We start from the raw sequence: 16,866 nt of genomic DNA, 5'->3' as shown, positions 1-16,866 counted from the left end.
TCACAGAGCCCAGGGAGGGAGCCAAGGAGGAGCCTGACTTCAGAGGCCCTCCTGTCCAGGACCGCTGCCATGGCCTAGAAGTTTCACCCCGATGGCTCTCTCTCCTCCCAGCCATCGGGCTTACCCATCTGGCTTCTTGTGGGTCCCTGAGGTACAAACCCTCCTCTGCTATGTCATTATTCCATCTACCTTTGGGGAAAAACCCTCAAATTGCCTAAATCTTTTTTTTTTCACATAACTGTTAACTTACAGAAAAGTTGCACATATAACGCGAGAACTTTCATATATCCTCACCCCAGCACCACTGTTTAAATCTTTTGCTTTACCATTTGAGCGCTATCTGCACATCTATATGCATACACTCTATCGCTATAACTGACACTCACAGTCTGTTCTGAACCGCCAAGTCCAAGGGCATAATCACAACCCCACCCCTGTCCCCCATGCCCATTCATGGGGGTCACCGCCAGGCACCCTCACACCCACCTCCTGCATGCTGAGGTGTGTGAAGGAGGAGGAAACTGAGGCTCGGTCTCCTGATATGCAGGGCTTCTCCTACTACATCGAGCCACCCACAGCTAAGTTCTCAGCATAAAACAGACAGACCCTGCTCTGCAGACTGTGTTACCGATGATGATGTGATGATGCCAGAAACATTATTAAAAGAAAGCAAAATAGAGAGCGGGTCTGGACTAAGTGATGGAGGCTCTCTACGGTGCATTGTTGACTCTCGAGTTCCGAGCAGGAGTGTGCGTGGTGGGGGCTGGATGGCCGGCAATGAGGGGCTCCCCACTCAGGCCCTGGGCTGCCACCCCCTTCAAGGTCTGCTCTCTGCTTCTTTCTTTTTCCTTTCCTCTCCTCAGACAACTGGGATGGATGGACTACTCTTCATCCAAAAGTTTGGTGGCACAGGACCCAATGAATGAATGAATGAATGAGTCTGAGTTCACACTCCGACTTCCCTGGGTGGGTTACTCAACCCCTCTGAGACTCAGTTTGCTTGTATGTAAAATGGAACCACACCACTTTGAAAGTGGCTGAAGATTGTTAACTTAGATGAGATTTGTGGAGGTGCCGGCAAGGGTGGGGGGACAGAGTCTGCTGAGACTGTGTTCTGAGAAATGAACCAGAAATGGGGAGAACATGGGAAGCAAAGCCAAGGAAGCCTACATATGAACACTACAGAGAGCGGATACATGTGCACACACAAGGCCTTGCTCAGTACATCTTCAGCTTAGCAGTATCTCTTGACAACTCCCCTTCCTTTTGGCTTAAGACACTCAGAGGCCCAGGATGGAAAGCTGGCAGCCAGGGGCTTTCCCTGGAAACACAAACGTGCCAATCTCTGTGATACATCTGACAATGCAGCCCAGGGGCACATGGGAAGGAGGAGCAGTGAGAGAGGGAGGCATCTCCATCCAGAAGTGGGTAGGAATGGCCTGTCTCACTCAGGTAAGTCACAGAGCTACAAAATAATGCATAAAAGGGACAGCTGTACAATCTTATCCATAACAGGGCCGTTTGTAGGAGATCACACTATCACAAGCAGAATGTCAACTGGTACATGCAGCCCCGACGGTAGAGGGAGAAAATGTATCTGTGTATGTGAGTGTGCACACATGTGACTGTATATGTGTGTGTGCATGAGGGTGTGAGTGTGAATGTGTGTGACTGTGTATATGGGGGTGTGTGCATATGTGTGGCTACACATACGTGTGCATGTGGTGGTGATTGTGCACGTGTGTGATTGCCTGTGTGCAGACAGTATGTATGTGTGTATGAGTGTACGTGTGTAACTGCATGCATGCATGTGTGTGTGTGTTAGGGAACATCACAAGGCAGATCGGGATTGTTAATATTCATGAGCTTTTCTCCTGCTCACTTTCTTAAACCATTTGTGTCATGCATATCAACAGCCACCACCAACAGATTTTCTCCAAGCTGGGCACAGAACTGGGCTGGGGCATCAGCTCAACTTCTCAGGTGGACGTGGTCCTGAGTCCTAGAATCCCTGACGCTGAGCCAGTGCTGCCATCCTGCCTGGCACAGCCTAGATGGTGGATGCCAGCACTCGGAGGAAAATAAAACAAATTTTCCTCTCAGAGCCTCGGGAGATCTGTCTGAACCACCAGGCTTCCCACGGAACCCTTCCCTGAATCCCAGTGCTCCTGTGGAATTAAAGAAGAGAGAGTCACTCACCGCCTGAAAGCCGGCCAATGGTTGATTATTCCACTTTTCCTGGAATGAGCTTTCCACGCTTTCTCTGGCTGGAGCATCGGCAGCCAGGGCTCCCACCTCTCCGACCTGCTCTCACACCCTCTACAGCTCTTTACAAAGCTTTCAAGTAAGTCACTGCTACGTGAAATTACACTAAGAAAGGAGGCTGGCTCATTGTGCTGGGGGACCCGAAGGAGGAGGCTGGCACAGAGCGCTCAGGATTCACTTTGGATGAAAGCAGGTGGGTTGGTGGAGCAGACCTTCCCTCCTCCAACGCCAGCCCTGCCCTTGCCAACCAAACACACATGTGTATCACTAAAGCAACCCCCCCACCCTGAATGCACAAGAGAGACCCCAGGGCAGGGTCACCTCCACTGCAGCACACGGGGGGCCAGCCTCCCATGGAGGCTGAGAGCAGAGACAAGAGTGGATTGCCACCACTCATGGGGCAGACCTCTTTCATGTCGCATCAGATACTCGATTCGCCAGCAAACCAAAAGCAAACCAAACAAAACCAGCACACTGCCTCCCCACCCATCACACAACTCATAAACTTATCAGAATTTACAGCGAACTGACAAGAGTCCAGACTCGGGTAATGTCATTAAGAAGCCTGCACAGCACCCAGATGCCAGGAGGGTCTCGGTGACAGACTCCAGGCTCAAAGCGAAGGGAAAGCAAGACAGCACAGATGTCTGCAGACACAAAAGCATTCTTCTTACCCAGCCCAACAGGAACCAACCTGATTATCAAAGGGAAGCATCCAGAATTCGGGAGTCCGGGGCAGCCTGGGAGAAACAGGGCTTTGGGGGATGTGCCAACATGGTTGGAAGAGACCTGACCACAGAACCAGACGGGGAGCCCTGTGTCGGGCCACCTTCGAGGCTGATATGTTATTAAGGCAATCTGTCAGAGAAGACACTGAAACAGAATACATAATCCGCCAGACGCCCGGGAACCTGACTTACGACACATACCTGCCGGTGTAGTCCCCGGTGTGAGGCGCCACCTTCAGGGTCTCGAGCTTTTTCCCTCATACCTGCACCAAACTTTGAAGCTTCCCTGTGAGTCAGACAGGCCACTTGGTGCTGGCTTTCTATTTAAAGATAACACAGGGCTTCGCACACACCATTCAGCCCGTGGCTTCTAAGGACTGGGTGCTAAATCCATTCCCTTTGGGCCTCACTTTCCATCGACATAGATGTTCTAGTTGACAATGGGAGGTTCATCCCTCCACGGTGGCCAGGAGACAGAGGTAACAGGGACGGAGCTGCCTGCCCCCCACCCTGGGCTCAGATCTGAAGAATGCCCCAGGGAACCTCAGCAAGTCCCTCCAGGAAAGCCATCCAGAAGCCATCCTGAGCACTGAGGCTGGAAGTGGGGAAGACAAGACAGAATGTTGACCCACTGGGCAGCGGTCTTAAAATCCCGTCTGAAACAAACTCTGCCGAGGGACTGTCCCAAACAGATGGCGGCGCTGCCCGGGACGGCTGTGCTGCCAGGAGCCAGCCAGCAGATGCTCCTCGCTACACCATCCTCTCGGAGATTCTTGGTTACGGGGACAAAACATTCCCCCACTGAACTCCATTTTCAGGTGAGAGTGAACTGGGCAGAGACAGGTAGCTGGCCAGGGCCCCTGGGGAGCCTTGCCCCATCTGGGGTGCGTGTGCGTGTGCGCGCCCCAACACGTCCCCTCCCCCGGTCAGACCAGGTCCAGGACAGCACACTGTCTGTGTGATGTCGCGGTTACATGGGAAAAGCAGCAGCAGGCCCAAGCACCAGGAGGCAGGAGCCGCCTGGGGGACCCTACACCCCGAAGTCTGCCGAGCCCCCTCCCCGAGGCAAGCAGGCCATGCCTCTCCCTCCCCGGCTCCCTCCATCCCAGCTACTCGGAGAAAACAAGCAGCCCACGTGATCACACAGAGCCTTCCCAGCTAATAAACCCGTCCTGAGGCTGTGACAGTTTTCGCAGGAAATTACCTTTCAGGAAGAAAACGTAAGGAAGGGGAAGAGAGGGGACAGAGTGTGCGAGCTGAAGGCCGGGGCTCGTCCCGCAGCCCCCCGTGTCTGTGGAGGTCTGCCCAGCTCCCCATGCCGCCGGCCTCAGGGAGCCGCCCCTGGCTCGCAGCCCCGCCGGCCGCCCATGCCTGGTGACCGGGGGCGCCCCTAGGCGCGGACGTGCCCGGGCGGACGGATGGACGGATGGACGGGTGGACGGTGGACAGCGGGCCGGCAGGCAGGAGCCCAGGGCTGGCAGGGACGCGGGAGGAAGGGAGGCCAGGAGGAAGAGGTGGGGAGAGGAGCGGGAGGGAGGGAAGAGGGAGAATTGGTTCTCTCTCCTCCACTGGGACCACTGAGCTAAGTTGCCATGGAGAAGGGGGAGCCGCTGGCAGAGCCTGAGGCGGGCGGAGGAGCCATATGCCGGGGAAGGCGTCAGCGGAGAGCCAATCCCCACCTTCTCCAGGCGCAGCCGCCCCCAGCCCGAGCCTCGAGCCTCGCCGCCCGGCCGCAGCGGCCCAGCCGGGCCAGGAGCTACTCTGCAGGGCGGGAGAAGGGCCTGGGGCTCCTGCTCGGTCAGCCCAGTCCAGAGCTGCACCCTCCTCGCAGGTCGCGCTGCTGCCTGCCGCGCCTCCGTCAGCTTGAGCAGGGCCCAGAGCCCTGGCGTCCGGGGAGGCACGGCGGACCCGTCTCCCCATTTCCAAAAATCAGAATGGCCCGACCCTGGGTCACAGGCCTCAGGGGTGTCAGCCGTATTTCCCACTCTCAGGAACAAGTGTGTCCCCTGCAGACGGCCCCTTTGCCCAGAGCCAAGTAGGCAGAGGGACAAGGCCAGGGCGGGGCCGGGGTGGGGGTGCACGGAAAAGGAACTCTCCAGAACACCTGCTCCTGCCTGCCTGCTGTGGCTCTGCTGCTTCCATATAAAACCCAACTCCAGGACTAGCCTTTGCCACGGACTTGTTCATGCTCCGAGCAGCAGAAATGGGGTTGGGGAGAGAGCTAGGAGGCCTGGCTTGGGGTCTCCTTGTGGAGATCACGTGGCAGGACAAGTCCAGCTGTGTCTCTGGGCCTCTGTTCCTCATGATGAAGCAGGATGATCCCACCACCCCCCTCTCCCAACCTGCACTCCCAGGCACTGGGACACCCCAACGGCCAGGGACAGCGAGGGGGTGTGGGCACTGGGAAACACTACCACTTTGGGGAGCCCCGTCCCCACAGTGGGCACACCACCTAACACCCCTCCTCTACTTGCTCCCTGGGATCGACTGGGATGAAGGCTCTCCAAAACCTGGAGCCAGCACAGAAGCCTTGGCTTCACTGCTCTAACACAGATGGACCAAGGGGTGGCCCACGTGGGAGTCCAGCCTGACGGCCACAGCCTTTACATTCTCCCTTCAGTCTTTTTATTTATTTTTCAAATTTTTATGTACATAGGTAAGTAAATAAGCAAGCTCTAGGCCCAACGCAGGGCCTGAACTCATGATCCGGAGCCAGTCAGGCGTCCCTCCTTTCCCAGTCTTGTTCTCACTTTTCCCCCCAACCCTTTATTATGAAGATGTTCAAACATATGGCAAAGTTGAAAACATTTTATAAAGAACATCTATGCACCCGCCAGCCAGATCCTGCCATTCTGTCTCACTTTTTTAGTTTGGCAAAACACATATAACCTAAAATTGACCATTTTAACCATTTTAAAGTATATGATTCAGGGGCATGTGGTACATTTGCGATGCTGTGCAATCAACTTCTTTAGTTACAGAACATTCTCATACCTCCAAACTGGAGAGCCACTTGCTCTCCCTTCCCCGCCTGCCCAGCCCCTGGCAACCATCCGTCTACTCCGTCTCTACATATTTACCTATTCTGGACATCTCATATAAATGGAATCATATGTGGCCTTTTGTGCCTGGCTTCTCTCACAGAGCATCATGCTTGCAAGGCTCATTCAGGTAGTAGCAGGTGGCTGAATAATAGCCCATTGGATGGATGCACCACATGCATTCACCCTTTGAGGGATATGTAGGTTATTTCCACCTTTTGGCTATTGCTCTCTCATTTTTATTTTTATTTTTTAAAAGATTTTATTTATTTATTCATAAGACACACACAGAGAGAGAGAGAGAGAGAGAGAGAGAGAGAGACATAGGCAGAGGGAGAAGCAGGCTTCCGAGGGGAGCCCAATGTGGGACTTGATCCCAGGATCACGTCCTGAGCCAAAGGCAGATGGTCAACTACTGAGCCACTCAGGCGGCCCTGCTGTCTCATTTTTATTTTTTTATTTTTTTTTATTTTTATTTTTTATTTTTTTTATTTTATTTATTTTATTTTTTTTATTGGTGTTCAATTTACTAACATACAGAATAACACCCAGTGCCCGTCACCCATTCACTCCCACCCCCCGCCCTCCTCCCCTTCTACCACCCCTAGTTCGTTTCCCAGAGTTAGCAGTCTTTACGTTCTGTCTCCCTTTCTGATATTTCCCACACATTTCTTCTCCCTTCCCTTATTTTCCCTTTCACTATTATTTATATTCCCCAAATGAATGAGAACATATAATGTTTGTCCTTCTCCGACTGACTTACTTCACTCAGCATAATACCCTCCATTTTTAAAAAGAGTTTCTCGGGGGCACCTGAGTGGCTCAGTTGATTGGGTGTCTGCCTTCAGCTCAGGTCATGATCTCAGGCTCTCTGTTCAGGAGGGGGCCTGTTTCTCCCTCTCCCTCTGCCTGCCTCTCCCTCTGTTTGTGTTCTCTCTCTCTCTCACACACACACATAAATAAATAAAATCTTTAAAAAATAATTGAAAAAAAAAAGTTTCTCCATGACATCTCCTAAAGCCCCTTGGTCTCAAGCGTACAGGCTAAGGAGGCTCCAAACTGCATATTAATCCCTGATTTCCCTTTTTGTCAAAGATTACTCCCCACTGAGTAACAGAGCACAGGAGGCAGGGGTCCCAGAGCCTGTATGAGGCCAGCAGGTGAGCCTTGGCCTCCTCTGTCCTGAGAAGCAGCATACTGGGCATCAGGATATATGAGCACACCAACCCCACATCTGTCTTTTGAGACCTGACAGACCTGGGCTCAAGTACTCTCTGGTGCCCACCAGCTATATGACCACAAGCTGTTCACTAAACTGGGCCTCAGCTTTTTCATCCTGGAGAACAATGGAGGCAACAGTCTCCATTGTGGGGGTTGTGCTATAGAAACAGGACAGGCACTGCCCCATGGAACTTTCCTCCATGATGGACATGTTCTACATCTTTACTATCTCATATGGCTGCCACCAGCCCCACATGGCTACTGAGCACCTGAAGTGGGGCTCCTGCGACTGCGAAACAAAAATTTTAATTTCATCTCACTTTAATTTAAAATTAAAATTGAGTAGTCACATGGAGCTAGTGGTGATTGTCCTGGAGAGCCCCAAGGACTGATTGAGATGGGATGGTGGGACACCTGCCCAGACGAAGCACCTAGCTCCAGAGTCTTCCTCCTTCATTCCTTCTTCCCCCTACTTACCCCACGCCGCCGTATGGGTGGTAGAGAGGCTTCTGTCTGCAGCCTGGCCCCCCAAGGCTCCCTCTAAAAGGACAGAGGGCAGGTGGTCGGGCTCTCAGGGAACAAAACAGGCACCAGCTGGGGAGTAGGCTCAGTGAACTCCATAATGACGTGGATCCTTGAACCACTGACCTCTCCTCCTGGCCCTACTGGCCCCAGACCTCTATTCTAGAACCCCATCTCCTGCTGTTTCCCCCAGCAACTCCTGAGGTCATCCCTGGAATGTCTGGGCCAGCGCTATAGGATTGGAACAGACCATCCTCCCATTCCTAAAGTAACAGCAGGGACCCCTGCAGGAATACACAGAAGGTGCTCGGTCCCAGGCTGGGCTGGGGCTGGACCCAGGGAGACTTTCCCATATGTGCATGGAAGCTCTGGAAGGCACAGAGGCTGGACAAGAATCCAAACCAGAATCCCATCCGACCTTCTCACTTTGCAGAAGCAGAAACCCAGACTCCGAAGAGCACAGGCAAGGCAGGAAGAGTTGAGGCGCTCAAGCCGAGCCCCCAGATCTGCCCAGTCGGCATGGACCTCCTCAGAGGACTCTGGAGCAGCCCTGGTAGGAGGGTCCCCACACTAGGGCAGGTCAAGGGCCCAGGGATGGAAGGAGCTATGCAGTTTCAAAGCCTGAACAGCAGCAACTGAAAGCTAGCCAGGCCATACCACTCCTGTCCCTGACCTGCCCCAACCTGCCCACACTGAGGAGGGGAGAAGTGACATCTGCGGACCAACAGGGAACATCCCAGAAAAATTTGCCACAAAGAACCACAGCTCCTGGGGTGAGCTCACAAACAGGTATGGTCACCTGGAGCTGGGAAATGCTACTGAGGACAGGGACCCCCAGCCTGTCTCCATTCCCTGGTCCAGCAAAGCCTTCTCTTAGCTTCCCAAGAGTCCCCTGCCTCCCCCAACAGAATGGCCAAACCTATGCCCTCCAAACCTATGCCCCAAGTGGCCTGGTCTCATCCACTCAGGCGCCACACTGACTGCCTCCCACACCAGTACCTCCCACATCAGCACTTCCCATGTCAGTACCTCCCATGTCAGTACCTCCAGCATCAGTACCGGCCTTCCCTCTGCCTCCCCTCTTGCAGCGTTTTGCTCTGGGCCCCTTTTCACTAAGGCTGTCCTTGACCTTAACCCCACTCCTGCACTCCCCTGACCCTTCTCACTTACATCACAGCTTCCATCCTTTTTTTTTTTTTTTAAGATTTTTATTTATTTATCCACGAGAGATACAGAGAGAGAGAGAGAGAGAAGCAGAAACAAACAGGCAGAGGGAGAAGCAGGCTCCATGCAGGGAGCCCAATGTGGGACTTGATCCCAGAACCCCAGGATCACACCCTGAGCTGAAGGCAAATGCTCAACTACTGAGCCACCCAAGAGTCCCACAGCTTCCATCCTTATTAAAGACACCACCTATTTTTTCTCCCTTCCTTCCTTCCTTCCTTCCTTCCTTCCTTCCTTCCTTCCTTCCTTCCTTCCTTCCTTCCTTCCTCTTCCTCTTCCTTTCCTTTCCTTCCCTTTCCCTTTCTTCTTCTTCTTCTTCTTCTTCTTCTTCTTCTTCTTCTTCTTCTTCTTCTTCTTCTTCTTCTTCTTCTTCTTCTTCTTCTTTTTGTTTTTTTAAATTGTGGTAACATACATAACATCAAATTTACCATCTTAACCATTTTTAAGTGTCCAGTTCCGTGGCATTAAGCATACTTATACTCTTATGTGGCCTCCACTGCCGTCCACTTCCAGAACTCTTTCATCTTACAAAGACTGAGGCTCTGTCCCCTTTTACCATGAACCCCTCACTCTCCCTCTCCAGCCCCAGGCACCCACCCCTCTACTTTCTGCCCCCACAAATCTGACTCCTCTGGGTATCTTATATAAATGTAATTATATGGTATTTGTCCTTTTGTGTCTGGCTTATGGTGCACAGTACATTATTTTTAAAAAGGGGGGCGGATCCCTGGGTGGCGCAGCAGTTTGGCACCTGCCTTTGGTCCAGGGCATGATCCTGGAGACTGGAATGGAATCCTACGTCGGGCTTCCTATATGGAGCCTGCTTCTCCCTCTGCCTGTGTCTCTGCCTCTCTCTCTCTCTCTCTCTCTGTGACTATCATGAATAAATAAATGAAATCTTTAAAAAAAAACAAAAACAAAAAAACAAAAAACCTCTCTCCCACTGCAATGAGGCTCTGTAAGGGCAGGAATTTGGCTTGGTTGTATTCTGTACTCCCAGGACCTATAAGAGTACCTGGCACCAAGTAGGTACTGAATGAAACTTATGAATGAATGAAGACTCTGTAGAGGTTAGTCATCTATAGGTCTGGGCCTGCTCTTCCCATGACTGTGGCCCAACTCCCAGGGATGGTGGCCCCTCCCCACACTGCTCCCCTGCAGTCTCATGACTACCATTCTTGGAAGTGGGTACCGTGGGACTACCCCACTTAATGGGCTTTCTCCCCAGACTTGGCACTAGGTCTATGGGAGGATCGTTAAAGGGACAGGCTGAGTGCCCCACCATGGATGAGACAATTTGCTTTGAAGCTCACAACAGCTGGTGCAGTGCATGGGAGTGGGGAGAGACAGAGGTGAGCAAAGGCCTGGAGCATCCAGTTCCTCCAGTGGACCAGGGAAGCTGCCCCCCAGCAGGGCAGCTGTTTCTGGCAGGGAGCCGGGAGACCAGGGATCCATCTGGGGCTCACAACCTTGGTGGTCCTTTGCCTTTCATCTTCTCCACATCTTGCCTATTTATAGCCTCCTACTTTCTGAGAACTCATTTACCCAAGTTCTGGGCCAGACAAGCTTGGAAAATGGAAGTAAGGCAGACCACTCCATACATGCGGCAAGCTTGAAGGGGTGACAGGCAGTGCGGGGTGGGTAGGTGTTCACCTCTTGCCAGACTCAGGCTGCCCCAAGGCAGGAGGTGTCTGGGAAAGGGCAGTAGCCAAGAGCCCATGGCTCAGCCTCAGCACCCGCCAGACCTCAAGCAGGTCTAGCCAGGTCACTGTGCTGGAAGACAGCGACCCCAGAAGAGCCCCAGACCACGTCAGTGCTCTTCCCAGCTCAGGGAAAACAAACAGATTGGGACAGTGGAAAAACAGCTGTACCTTTAAGTTATTTGGCCCACAGATATGAAAAGTATTTGCGTGTTGAAGTTGTTTGCATGTTTGGTTATTTTTAGGGTGAACCCAGTTGCCTCCCCTTGGAACCGGATGGAGCCCTAGAGGCACGTAGTCCTTTTTCCCAGACGGGGGTCCTGGTCCTGTGTTCCTGGGAATGAGGGCCTGAGGATGAGATCCCTGGGACTCTTAGGCATCAGGGCCCCCAGCAGGACATGCCCCAGAAGCCAAGCCAGGTCTGCTGGGATCTCTAAGATGTGTCACTACAGATGGACATCACGGACATCACAGCCAACCACCTGAGTCCACAGAGAGCCCCTGTTCTCACTCAGAGGACAGAAAGATGTAAATGAAGGAAAGAAAGCTTGGTGCCCTGACTCCACTCATGCCAGGCCCAGCTAATGGGAATATTTTGCTGACATATTTCTAGAACAAGCAGCAATTAGAGCAGACTTTTCCACTCCCCCTCCCCAAAACAGGAATAAATCAGTCCTACCAATTTCCCAGTTAATGATTTCCTCCATTAAATTAAAAAGAAGAATAAGAAAATGTTTTTTTAAATGGATTACCAGCCCTGTGCTTTCAGAGACCATGTGACCTGTCAACCTCTCTTAAGTCCTGATACATCAAAGTCCCTTAATTAATTTTTAATAAATAAAAAAGCTATAGTCTAAGAAGTACTGCTCCTCCTCCTCCTCCTCCTCCTGCCCCTGGTCAGCCTGGCACATGAGGGTCAGGTCCAGGCTGGCTAGGGCTTCAGCCAACTGAATGAGGTCAAAGGGGACTGGAGAGTCAGCGCACAAGATCCAGTACACAGAGGAGAAAAACGAGCCTGAGATGGGACCCACCTGGCTGGCCCAGGACTCAAGTTGTCACATGCACTGTGAAGGACTAAATACTAGATAGGGGCCTTGGTTTTGAGGTGCACCCACATGGAAAGTGCAGACAGCCAAAGCCTTTGGGCACAGGGATGATGTGAGTTACTTTATCCAGGGCCTGTGCTGCTCTTTCCCTTTCCCCTCTGTACCTCCCAGGGCAGGGGCAGGCATTCAGCTGCTAAAAAGTCCACCCCCAACAGCATGGGCGAACCTTGAAAGCGTTATGCAAAGTCAAAGTCAGCAGACATAAATGGACAAATTCTTTATGATTCCACTTCTAGGAGGTTCCTGCAATTGGCAGATTCGTGGAGATGGAAAGTATAACGGTGGTGATGGCAGGAGGGACAGTGAGGGGGTTAGCACTTCATGAGGACAGAGTTTTGTTTGGGAAAGGACAAATTTCTGGAGATGGATGGAAGGAAGGAGGAGGGTAGAGGGGGTAGAGGGAGAAGCCCCAGGCAAGCAGTAGTAGAACCCCAGCCAGCTGACTCAGCTCTGACAAACTACGTGTGTCCCTGGGAGCTGGTGGTAAAGTTCTCAGGGCAGGTCCCTCAGGGAAGCCCACAGCAGGCTTGCACCGGCCTGGTTTCTCTCAAAGGTCTTCAAGGTCAAGCCCAAGATCTGCATACTTTCTGCTCAGACAGCTGTGCTGGTCAGCACTGGAGCATGCAATTAACCCCCTCCAAACCCAGGGTGGGGTGCAGCGGGGGTGGGAGGAGTATCTCCACACCCTGGCTCTGTCTTTCCCAGCAGCTCAGAGATCCAGGAGACACCTGAAGGCCCTCACCCTTCCAGAGGGACATGGGGGCCCTGGTTGGTGGGGGATTCTCTGTGCACAGCAAGGGATATCCTTCTCAAAGGCCATTCACTCCCCTCTACACCACTTTCTTTTCTCGTGGAGCCCAATGCGGGGCTTGAATTCACGACACTGAGATCAAGACCTGATCAGAGATTAAGAGTCAGGTGTTTAACTGACTGAGTCACCTGTGTGTCCCTTCCCACCACCACTGCCACCTCGCCACTTTCTAAAGAATATCTCCAAACCTCTAAGTCACCACAGGGAGGGATAGGCTACTGCAGACTGAATCTGGTCTCCCTGCTGCCACTCCAGGCTCCACAGGGAGGCCAAAGTGAGCTCTGAAAAATGTAAACAGAATATGTCACTCTTCTACCTCAAACCCTCCAGCAACTCCCTTTGCACTTAGAGTCAAGACCAGAGTCTCTACCATGACCTCCAAGTCCTCCAAGATCAGGCCCCTGACTCTCCATCGCCTAGTTCCTCCCCTCTCTCCTGCAGTTCCAGACACCCTGGCTTCCCCACTGTTCCTCATACTTGCCAACCATACTTCAACCTCAGGGCTTTTGCACCTGCTGTTCCCTCTTTCCAGATATCACATGATTTGTTTCCTAAGTTTACACATGTTTCCGTAGAGAGGTCCTCTCTGAACATGCTATCTCAAACCCCCTACCTCTATCTACTCTATTCCCTTCCTGGCATTTAGCACCACATCTTTTTTTTTTTTTTTTTTTTTTAAGATTTATTTGAGAAAGAGAGAGAGAGAGAACGTGCAAGGGGACAGGCAGAAAGAAAGGGAGATAAACAGGCTTTCCATTGAGTGGGGACCCTGATGAAGGGCTTGATCCCAGGACCTGAGCTGAAATCAAGAGTCAGATGCTCAACTGACTGAGCCACCCAGATGCCCTAGAGCAGATCTTTTTTTTTTTAATAAATTTTTTTTTAATTTTTATTTATTTATGATAGTCACAGAGGGAGAGAGAGAGGCAGAGACATAGGCAGAGGGAGAAGCAGGCTCCATGCACCGGGAGCCCGATGTGGGATTCGATCCTGGGTCTCCAGAATCGCGCCCTGGGCCAAAGGCAGGCGCCAAACCGCTGCGCCACCCAGGGATCCCCTTAGAGCAGATCTTAAGAAGGGATTTCATTTGGTTCACAGTTGAATCTCCAGTATTTAGAACAATGCCTGACACATGAATGGTGTTCAAAACCTGTTGATGACTTTATTTTATTTTTTTTAAATATTTTATTTATTTATTCATGAGAGACACAGAGAGAGAGAGGCAGAGACACAGGCAGAGGGAGAAGCAGGCTCCATGCAGGGAGCCCGACATGGGACTCGATCCCGGGTCTCCAGGATCACACCCTGGGCTGAAGGCGGCGCTAAACCGCTGAGCCATCCAGGGATCCCTGTTGATGACTTTAAAAAAAAAAAAAAAAAAAGCTCTGTTGAATGAATGCATCAGGGATAACCAGACAATGAAAGATGTACAACAAAGTTTCTTAAAGGCATATACAGACTCAACAAGATGGAGTGGACCAAATCAAGCTGAAGACAGTGATCTCTCTCCTCGTCCCACCTACAGTCACCTCCATTTTTCTGGAGACTGAGAAGGTAAGAGACAGCTCCTTTGGGACGTGGCAGTCACCAGGACCTCAGTGAGGCACCCTACAGGGAACAGCTAGAGCTCCTTTGGGCAAACTTGACCAAGTGAGAGGTTGTAAAACTGTCTCCACTCCCACCTGCCCAGCCCAGCCTGGTTGAGTCTGTGACATCAGGTTGAGTCTGAAATGCACCACCTTGAAACCAGCCATTAAGGTCAGTCTGTGTGTTTGGTGCCAGCAGCAGGGGCATCACTGGCACAGGCTATGAGCACACACTGCCATCAGGCCAGGGCAGTTCTTCTGACTGACCAGCTGGATGGGCTCCCACAAAGGAAGCCAACTGCACCCAGGCCTGGTGGCCCGGCCTACACCTTCCCTGCCTTCTTCCTATGGCCTTCCGATGCTTGGCCTGCTTCCAAAGGGTGCCCTCACCACCCCTGCTGCCGGTCCAAATCCCTGTCCTGCCAGACCAGCAGCTGCCCTCCATTCTCTGATGGGCCCAGCAACTCACTCTCTGCAGACCAACCCAGGGGAAAGGGAATCACTCTAATCTCAGGTGGTCTGTAAAACAGAGCCAAAGGAAGAGAAAGATAAAGACCGTTGAGGAGAAAGAGAGAACACTAATTTTTTTCTTCCCATCTTCAGAAAAATTCTAGAACATCCCTGCCTCACCCTAGTCGAAAACACTGACAAGAAACTGGAGAAACTCCAGGCCAGGCGACAGGTTGCATCTTCCTCTGCCTTTCCACCCCCCATGGCCTCTCTCCTCAGCCCCTATCACCTCCCTCCCTGCCCCTCATCACCTCCCTCCTCACCCATTGCCTCTCTCCCAGCAACCCCATCACCGCCCCCCCATCGCCTCCCTCCCTACCCCCCATCACCTCCCTCTTCAACCTCCCATCACCTCCCTTCCCGCCCTTAGGCTCAGGCCAGACGCAGCAGGTTCCAGTTACCAGAACCTTTGGGTTCTGGAGGTGCTAACCCACAGTGCTCTGTGTAAAGGTCTTGCTACCGGCCATCAAGACCTGCAATTATGAGGGAGAGCCAACAAATGGGCATCTCTGCAGCTGGTGGGAAGACAATAAGATTTGCCCCATGAACAAAGATGACTCAGAGGAACAGAAGGGAAATAACATTTATGGCACTTAGTATTTGTTGTCTATGGTTGTGTGACAAATGACCCCCAAACTTTGTGGTTTAAAAAAATAAACATGGGGTGCCTGAGTGGTTCGGTGGTTGAGCGTCTGCCTTTGGCTCAGGTCATGATCCTGGGATCAAATCCTGCGTTGGGCTCCCTGCAGGAAGCTTGCTTCTGCTTCTGCCTATACCTCAGCCTCTCTCTGTCTCTCATGAATAAATAAAATATTTTTTAAAAATAAAAGATAAACATTTGTGGTTTCATCCTATTTCTGTGCATGGAAAATCTAAGAGCACCTGAGGCCAGTGGTTCTAGCCCCAGGTCTCTCGTGAGGTCAGTCATGATGCCAGCGAAGGTGGCACTGACATCAGAAGCTCTGACTGGGGCTGGAAGAGCCACTTCCGGGGGAGCTCACTAGCAGGACCCATACATTAGTGCTGGTGGTGGGCAAAGGGCTCGGCTCCTCCCCACATCTCTGGACCTCTCCAGGGAGTCACTGGCCAGGCCTCACGACAGACCTGGGAGGCTGGCATGTCCTTCTTCATTCCACATGTGTAGGAACTGGAGCTTTGGTGGGTACTCTGTCTTGCCCGGGGACCCCAAGGACTGCCCCCTTCACTGGGCAGGATGGCCTAAAAAGGAAGTCCAAAGCCAGGGTGGTAATGCCCAGCCATGTCACCTCATCTCCCGGTGTTTCCACATCTATAAAGTGAGGCTAATAACAGCACGGACTTCATGAGAGTGTTGCAAAAATGAAATGAGATAATGTGAGAGAAGCATCTAGCACAGGCCCCAGGGTAGGGCCACACTGAGTAAATATCAGCAGTTGCTCTAACATTTCACAAAACCCACGTTAGACTCGAGGATCCTGCAGGCGCACCCGCCCCGCTTCCTCAAAGCAGGGAGGACAGATTGGCAGCTGGCCTGTAAGGATGTGGCGGGAAGCACCTAGGAGGAAGGAGGCTTGCGTGAGAAGCAGCACAGGGCTGGGAGGCTCACACGGTCACCCCTTCACTGATGGGACCAGGCCACCTGACACCAGTTGCCTTGCAGAAACAACAAGGAGCATTTCCTCACTGGGTCCCACTACCTCACTCCTGCTCTGAAGTGCCTGACTTCATGGCAGGATGGCCATCTGTAGACACTTCATTAGGAGGCAGGCTTCCAGAAGCACCCAAGTGATGTGTGACCCCAGGATCAGCCACTCCGAGGTGGGAGGACACAGGTGAAAAACACAGTGTGAGAGCTGCCTTCTGCCTCATGGTAAAACCCAACCCAGGCTTATCGGTTTTACCCACTTTGTTCTCACCACCACAGATGGTGGGGAGGCAAGTTATTAAGTTCATAAATCTAACTGTTCCAGGTAGGGTCGATGGTTCTTGATGCTGGTTCCCCTTCCTCTGCATAGACGTGGGTGGAGGTGAGCTGGGAGTCAGGGGAGACAGAAGCCAGTATCACCATTGGTCTGAGGCCCACATGCAAAAAGTGCCCACTGCCACACAAGTACAAGGGTCAGCTCTGCTGATATATATATATATATATATTTTTTTTATTATAATAAAATTA

General features: G+C 52.0%; 1 protein-coding gene and 1 long non-coding RNA gene across 16 annotated transcripts in view; one reads left to right on the top strand and one right to left on the bottom strand.

The window, feature by feature from the left end:
- Nucleotides 1-16,866, bottom strand: part of PITPNM2 (phosphatidylinositol transfer protein membrane associated 2) — a 140,485-nt gene that overhangs the window by 72,269 nt on the left and 51,350 nt on the right. Inside the window, exon 1 of one of the 13 annotated variants that reach the window (XM_072802266.1) lies at nucleotides 7,733-7,942. The exons of 11 other annotated variants lie outside the window; for them this stretch is intronic. The gene's annotated coding sequence lies outside the window, so the exon portion shown is untranslated. Of the gene's footprint in view, nucleotides 1-4,197; nucleotides 4,217-7,732; nucleotides 7,943-16,866 lie in introns of those variants that run through there. One more of the 13 variants, XM_072802267.1, reaches the window with a different exon arrangement.
- On the top strand, nucleotides 8,024-15,507 carry LOC140619219 (uncharacterized). 3 transcript variants are annotated; one of them, XR_012019148.1, is made up of 4 exons: nucleotides 8,024-8,566; nucleotides 14,067-14,172; nucleotides 14,808-14,886; nucleotides 15,085-15,507. It is a non-coding gene; the product is annotated as an uncharacterized lncRNA (long non-coding RNA). The 3 variants fall into 3 exon arrangements; XR_012019149.1 differs by having other exon boundaries at nucleotides 14,057-14,172; nucleotides 15,165-15,507; XR_012019147.1 differs by having other exon boundaries at nucleotides 14,057-14,172.

The sequence above is a fragment of the Canis lupus genome, chromosome 27 (genome assembly GCF_048164855.1).
Source record: "Canis lupus baileyi chromosome 27, mCanLup2.hap1, whole genome shotgun sequence".
Taxonomy (NCBI): Eukaryota; Metazoa; Chordata; class Mammalia; order Carnivora; family Canidae; genus Canis; species Canis lupus.
The sequence above is the reverse complement of the archived record's forward strand: the minus strand, read 5'-3'. Positions and strand labels throughout refer to the sequence as shown.